The 7,262-nt window shown below is 44.6% G+C and overlaps 1 pseudogene; it reads right to left on the bottom strand.

Annotated features, from left to right (window-relative positions):
- Positions 1-4,427: 4,427 nt before the first annotated feature.
- On the bottom strand, positions 4,428-5,647 carry LOC139363352 (histone deacetylase 3 pseudogene; annotated as a pseudogene).
- Between the last annotated feature and the right edge of the window lie 1,615 nt (positions 5,648-7,262).

Raw genomic sequence — 7,262 nt, 5'->3', positions numbered from 1 at the left:
AGGAAAGCACAAGCCGGCATCAGCACTGGTTTTACCAGTCCGATTTCTCTGGAGTGCAGAATCACCCATTTGTTGCAGCTCTATGTTGAGCATGTTACTGTGAAAGTTAATCGGTTTCTGTAACCATTAGCTGGTAAAGCAGCAGGGAATTAAGCTAGCCTAATTAGTTTGGGAACTAAATCAGGCAGAACAAACAGAGCACGGGGTAGCAAATGGATGTTTGGTGGCCTCATTGGAAGAAATAGGTTACCTTTGATATTATGGTAATTCCATTCCTGAGAAGTGCCCTTTGCTGATAAAAACTGAAATTGGCAGATCAGTGTCTATTTGAAAATTGGGAGTTGGGATAAAATAAAGTAGCACATACACATCTAATCCTACTTTATACATACATACATATACTATAAAATGTATGTAGTAAATGCTCCAAAGATATCTGCTTCCAAAAGACTATTTTCCTTGGCACTTCTTTCAAATCATTTTATTTTATTATTCAGGAAACTTTCCTGTAGCTGTGTCCTAGACTGATCCAGCTGCCAGTTTTATATTATGCAGCTTACACTTTCCCCCCCAAGTTTGATTATGAAAATGTTCATACATACAGCAAAGCTGACTTCTACAGTGAACACCTGTATACCTACCGCCTGCATAAATTCTATATTAAACTTGCTTTATCACCTGGATACCACCTGTATTCGTTATTTATTGCTGTATAACAAATTACCCCAAACTTAGTACTTTATTTAAAACAATAAATGTTTAGTATTCTGCACTATTTCTGTGCATCAGGAATCCAGGAGTGGCTGGGTGGTTCTGGCTCAAGGTCCTGTGTGAGGTTGCAGTCTAAGACATTGGCTAGGGCTGCAGTCTTCTGTGCTTTGATTGAGCCTGGACAATCTGCCTCCAAGAGGTCTCGCCCACTTGGCTGTTGGCTTGAACCTTAAAGGATAGCCCAGGGCAGGGACAAATGGGTGTTGACAGTAAGTGACCTGGAAGTGATGAGAGTTGGGGAAATCAGGGAATTCCCAGGAGGTGGAATTTGCCATAGCGTCCCAGCCAGGGCATAGGTGCAGAAAGAGAAAGAGAGCATGACTCAGAGATACACATGGAGGGCAAAAAGGATTTCCGACAGAAAAGATAGATTACACTGGGGAGGTGGCTTTAATGGCTCCTAAAGGGAGGATGCCTCAGCTACTGAGATTAAAATTGTTGGACATGGTCATCAACATTAGAAAAACAGCAGCACTGAGATTTATTTTCCTGGTTACCTATATTTTTTTCACATATTTAATGTGTTAAACTGAGGTTGAAATATTGTGAATGGCCCCCACTTTTTAAAGCTTTGCCTTACTGGGAGATTTTTTAAAAAAAATCTCATGACACATCTTCCTAATTTTTAAATTCGTATTCCTGTTCCTGACCCCAGAATAGGGCCAAACTAGACAACAGATCTGTGGGAATGTTCGGCTCTCCATAAACCCCAAGGACTCCCCCAACACAGAGGTGCAGTACCCACCTGGGCCAAGGAGGGAAGGTACAGGTGAGGAGGGTGCTTCTAAAAGGTGTATGGAGCTGTTTGTTGAGGGCCATGAAGCTCTTGCACAGGGATGGGAGGAGACAACTCATCAGGGCTCTGGGTGGAGGCCAGCTGCCCTCCCTCTGGGCGACTGTGCACCCTCCCCACTCTCCCTGGGAGGCGGGCGCTTCCTTTGAAGTGCACCAGTGACCTGCCTCTCTCCTGGCTGCTTCCTGATGGCTTGCTCGCAGAAAGTGGGCTAGGGTCGGCTTGCCCAGAGGGGCGCATCCAGGTGAGGTTTGCCTTTTGGAACCAGCTAGGGAATGTCTTGGTGCTCCCTTGATTTGAAGGGGAGGACCATCCTTTATTGGCAAAGAACAGAGAGCAAACAATGAAAGGACCACAGTGGGCCAAGTCAATGACCCATGAATAAAGAATTCCAAGCTTTTAGTGCTGGAGAGCCTTCACTTAAAGATAAGAACGAAACATGAAGCCAAGGGACCGGACAACTAGTTCAAGGGCGGGCTAAGTAAGACGTGGAAGTCCTGGTTTTCTGTTACTAAGGGCTGCAGTTTATTTTATGCCTACTTTGTATGTGTTGGATTCTGTAGAGTGATACTTCACACAGTGCCAATTCATTATATTACACAGATAAAACAACATTGCCTTTATTTTTTTTTTTCAAAATAATAAAGGTTATATGGTACTTATGGCATTAGCACTTGCCAGGTTCTGTTCTCCATTCCTTACAGATAGAATCCTCTTTAATCTTCTAACAGACCTATGAGGTGAATACCATTACTTTCCCCATTTTATGGATGAGGAAACTGAGGCCCAAAGAGGTCTATTAACTTCTCCCAAGTAATGTGGTGATGTCTAGATAGTGAGTGATAGCATTGGGATTTAAGCCAAGTATGCTGACTTCCCAATCCACATTCTTAACCACACTATACCTTAATCGCCTGTGCAAACATTAGCACTGTTTACTGGCTTTTCAAAGCTTTCTGTTTTCCAGGCATGTGATGGGCTTGTGTTTCCTGGCCTCCTTGTGTTTTTGGAGCCATGTGACTACTTCTAGCCATGTTGAGAGAAGTATGCTATATCAATTTTGGGCTGAGTTGCTCAGTCACCAGTGTGTGACACTCCAGATCCCTCTTGCCCTCTGCTGTGGAGACTGGCAAAGCTCCAGATGGTGGTTGCTCTGTCAGTCTGGGCAAGTAGGAGAGGAAACAGCCTCAGCCAGCCCTAAGTGGATGTAGCATAAATGCAAAATCAACTTATTTAGCTACTGAGATTTGGGACTTGTTACCACAGCATAATTTAGCCTGTCTTTAGTCACGTAATAATCTCTGATGTGCCTAACATTTTAAGGGGCACATTAGTAAATAGGTTGGGCACTTAAAAGTCTTTCCGAATAGTTTATTTTTTTTTTAGCCTCATTGGGAAGCTTTCATGTTCTTCCTTATATACAGAAAGCACCTGGTACTGTGGCAATAGCATAGAGCAGAGCTTGAGATGCAAAGTTCTGTTTTTTGGTCCTTATTTTTGTTAATTCGACAGCTTTATTGATATCTAGTTCACATACCATAAAATTTACTTAAAGTGTATAATTCTGTGGGTTTTGGTATATTCATAGAGTTGTGCAATAATCGTCACAATTAATTTTAGAAGACTTTCATCACCTTCAGAAGAAACCTGTACTTATTAGCAGTGACTCCCATTTCCCCCCAATCTCCCTGGCCCTCGTCTACTACTGATATAATTTCTGTCTCTATATATTTGCCTTTTCTGGACATTTTATATAAATAGAATCATATGAAATGTAAGTTCCACGAAGGATCTTTGCTTTGCTCTATGCTGTAACTCTGGCACCCCTCGCAGTACCTGCACATAGTAGGTGCTCAGTGTCATATCTGTTGGGTAATTGAGTGGTTGCTGAAGGTTGGAGCGGAGAGCTAGATGGTGATGGCTGGTGTTGCTTAGCATTGCCCGGGACAGGTAATAAAGGGAGCAGTAGAATCACCTGCTGACATCTCCTCTTCATCCAGAGACTTCTGTGTCAGGGCTTATTATGAGGATACAATCATAGGCCCAGTGAAAGCAGCTGCCCTTGATATGGGGTTAGTCATCTATAAAACACCCCATTGCAAGGCTGAGGTCATGAAGGGGTACGAGTGGGCCCACCACAGCCCGATTCCTCTTCCTTCATAGACTCTTCCCAAATACTCACTTTTCTCAGGACCTCACTGGATTCCTTCTCCTCTCTGATTCCTGGCTACCTGGCCAGAGCTATGGGTTGTAGCCATTTCTTAGAGGCACACCCTAAGGCATAGGGAGATTCCTGCTACTGCTCTGAGTAGTGCTGCAGCCATTCCTGGCTTGCTGGTCTGGATTTTCTACCCCTACCTGCAGACCCAAGCCTGGGTACCCTATTTACTTTAAGTACTCATCTTGCATTATTATTATTATTATTTTTTTTTTTTACAAAAATTACTGCCTTAGTTTTTGGATCAAAACAGTGGTAAAATGGACATAAAGCCAAAAGTGAGAACAGAACATTTTCATATCCTCCCCACACTTGAAAACATACTTCTCATCATCTGGGATTCAGGTGTTAGGGAGCCATAGCGCCTGCCAAATCCCTCTCTCTTCATCTTCCCTGGAAGCAAGGGGAGGAGGAAGTCAGAGACAATCTCAGTCCTTGTCTACCCATTCGTCCCTCAAAATCTCTGGGTTGGAGTGAAGCAGAGAAGAAATAAGGGACAAGGGGGGCTAGGGACTGACCTCCAGGGCCCACTGACAATAATGTCCCATATAGCTATCCTTGTCCGTATCTCATCCCTAATAGGTACCATTGTCAGGCCTTGGGAGAGAGAGGAAAAGGGGGTGGATGGTTCGAGAACCAAATGTGGTCTCCAGACTCTTTCCCAGAGTCAGCAAAAGCCCTGGGGTGACCACTCGAGGACTCTAGGAGCCACTCCTTTTCCCTCCAGTCCAACCAAGAGGTGAAAAGAAATTCCTTGGGACACAGCATCCCAAGCCACTCTTAAATCTTCACATCGCTTTCCTTGTCGTTGTTATGGTCTCCATCACAGAACTCATTGGGTGCCTCTGGCCTGCTATAGTTCTCCTCAGGACCCCTGTCCTCCGCATTAGCCTCATCAGTCCTGTCATAGGTCAGGAGGTCTGCAGGCACGTCATGAATCTGGACACTAGGTGCATGGTTCAGCATCTTCAGGTTTTCAAAGATTGTCTGGCGGATCTGGTCCAGATACTGGCGTGAGTTCTGATTCTCGATGCGGGTGCTGACATCTGGATGAAGTGTGAAGTCTGGGGCAAAGTACTCGAAGTATTCACTATAGGGAAGCTCCTCACTAATGGCCTCTTCTACCAGCAGCGATGTCTCATATGTCCAGCAGCGGGCAACATTTCGGACAGTATAACCACCACCACCCAGCACCAGTAGAGGGATATTGAAGCTCTTGACATATTCGACACATTCCCCATGCCCTCGGATGCTGAGGTTAAAGCAGCCCAATCGATCACAGCCCAGAGAGTCAGCTCCACACTGGAGCACAATGCATGTGGGTTGGTAGAAGTCCATTACCTGGTTGATAACTGGCTGGAAAAGGTATTTGTAACTCTGGTCATCAATGCCATCCCGCAGGGGCACATTCAGACAGTAGTAGTGGCCACTCTCTGCCCCGACTTCATACATGTCACCTGTGCCAGGAAAGAAGTAATTTCCCTATTTGTGGAAGAACACCGTTATGATCTGGTCAGTGAGGTAGAAAGCTTCCTGAACCCCGTCACCATGGTGGATGTCAATATCAATGTAAAGCACCTGAGGGTGGTACCTCAGACTTCTTGGCATGGTGCAGACCACCAGCCCAGTTAATGGCAATATCACAGATCTTGTTGTTCAGCTGGGTTGCTCCTTGCAGAGATGTGCCCGTGTAACGTAAGCAGAACTCAAAGAGCCCGGAAAACACTGGGGATCATCTTATAGAGACCGTAATGCAGGACCAGGCTATGGGTCAATGCCAGGTGATGGGGCCTCATAGGGTGTCCAGCTCTGTAGTGGAAGTTGTGCACGTCAGGGTCGTAGAAATAGGCCATGGTCTTGGCCATGGCGCCAGCGGGAGCAGGCCCCGCGCCTCCACTGCCTGCTGCCAGCCCCTCCAATCTTGCATTATTTAAGACTATAAGGAGGCAAAGTAGTTAGTGGTTAAAGGCATAGTCTGTGGGGTCAGGCACTCTGAAGCTTCAGGGTCAGATCTGGCATTTATTAGCTGTGAACCTCTGGGTGAGTTACTGAACCTTTTTTAGCCTTTATTTCTAATCTGTAGAATGGGCATATGAATAGTAATATGAATAGATTTGTAAGGGTTACATAGAATAATGCATATAAAGTGCTTAGTGCAGTGCCTGGCCCAGGAAAATGTTTGCTATGGCTTTTGGTATAATCTAATTTGGTCCTGATATTGTTGATGTCACTATTCCCTAGGGAACAAAAGAACTACATTTTTTCTGTTTTAGGATTGCCTTAATGATTTGCTAAATGATTTTGTGGCAAATAACTGAATTCCCGTGCTTGTCATCTTCTGAAAGGGAAGTCAAGGGAAATGAATAGAGAAATGTGGCCACAGCAGAGACCAAAGAACCTCAGAGTGTTTTTTGAATTTTTAAAAACATTAAATTTTTTTTTTTTGTAGACGAAGTCTCACTCTGTTGCCCAGGCTGGTCTTGAACTCCTGGGCTTAGGCGATCCTCCCACCTCGGCCCCCCAAACTGCTGGGATTACAGACCTCAGCCTCACAGTTTGGTCTTAGGTATGGTCCTGATTGTGTGTTATCTTGACTGTTCTTTGAGTCCTGGAGAAGTCAAGATGAAAGCAGTTACAAGGTCATATGATAAGCCTGTATGGGCCATGTAGGTAGACTTCCATGCATAGATGGTATAGAAAAGTAAAAATGATCTTCTACTTTGACCATTGTTACTCCCAACATAAACTTACAGCAATAGTCTTAAATGCCAGTAAATTCTGTATTTGTAAAACATCCAGTAGAGAGGTTGGGTCTCCTAATGAACAAAGGAAAGTTTGCAGTGTTAAGTGTTATACAGATATGTTATCGCACTCTATTCTCTCCACTCCCACATGAACTACCATGGGACAAATCTAAGCCACCTCTTGGTTTTGGTCTCAGAACAAGTGTCATTCTCCAAGTTGCGGGGCAGAGTTCAGTCATGGGTTTTTGGGATCCCATGCTGTCGTTGGGAGCCAGCTGTGCAGCCTGGAGTGTGGGGCTGTGGCCAGGGTGGGTACGGGGAGCAGCATCTGTGTTTGCTGTTGGGGTGAACCTGTACTTTGACTGGAGGAGATATTTTCAGTGCTTTACCAGTATTAGTGAAGCATATAATTGAATTTCCTGAAAGTGTCAGAAATACCAGTAAGCTTAGCAAATGGCTGTGCAGCATGTTGCACATTAATATCAATTTTAATAAAAAATACTGATTGGGATAGATTTCATAGCTAATCTAGAAAAGGTAATAATCCTTGTTGGTCTTAGAAGAGTGAATGGTTTCCACTCAGAAAATTCAGATCTGGGGGCTCATAGTTCATAGCTGTTTTTTTCTTTTCTATTTCTCTCCTCCCTCCCTCCCTCCCTCCCTCCCTTCCTTCCTTCCACCCACCCTCCCTCCCTCCCTCTCTTTCTCTCTCTCTCTCTCTCTCTTTTCTTTCTTC

The sequence above is a fragment of the Macaca nemestrina genome, chromosome 5, assembly GCF_043159975.1.
Source record: "Macaca nemestrina isolate mMacNem1 chromosome 5, mMacNem.hap1, whole genome shotgun sequence".
Classification (NCBI taxonomy): domain Eukaryota; kingdom Metazoa; phylum Chordata; class Mammalia; order Primates; family Cercopithecidae; genus Macaca; species Macaca nemestrina.
The sequence above is the reverse complement of the archived record's forward strand: the minus strand, read 5'-3'. Positions and strand labels throughout refer to the sequence as shown.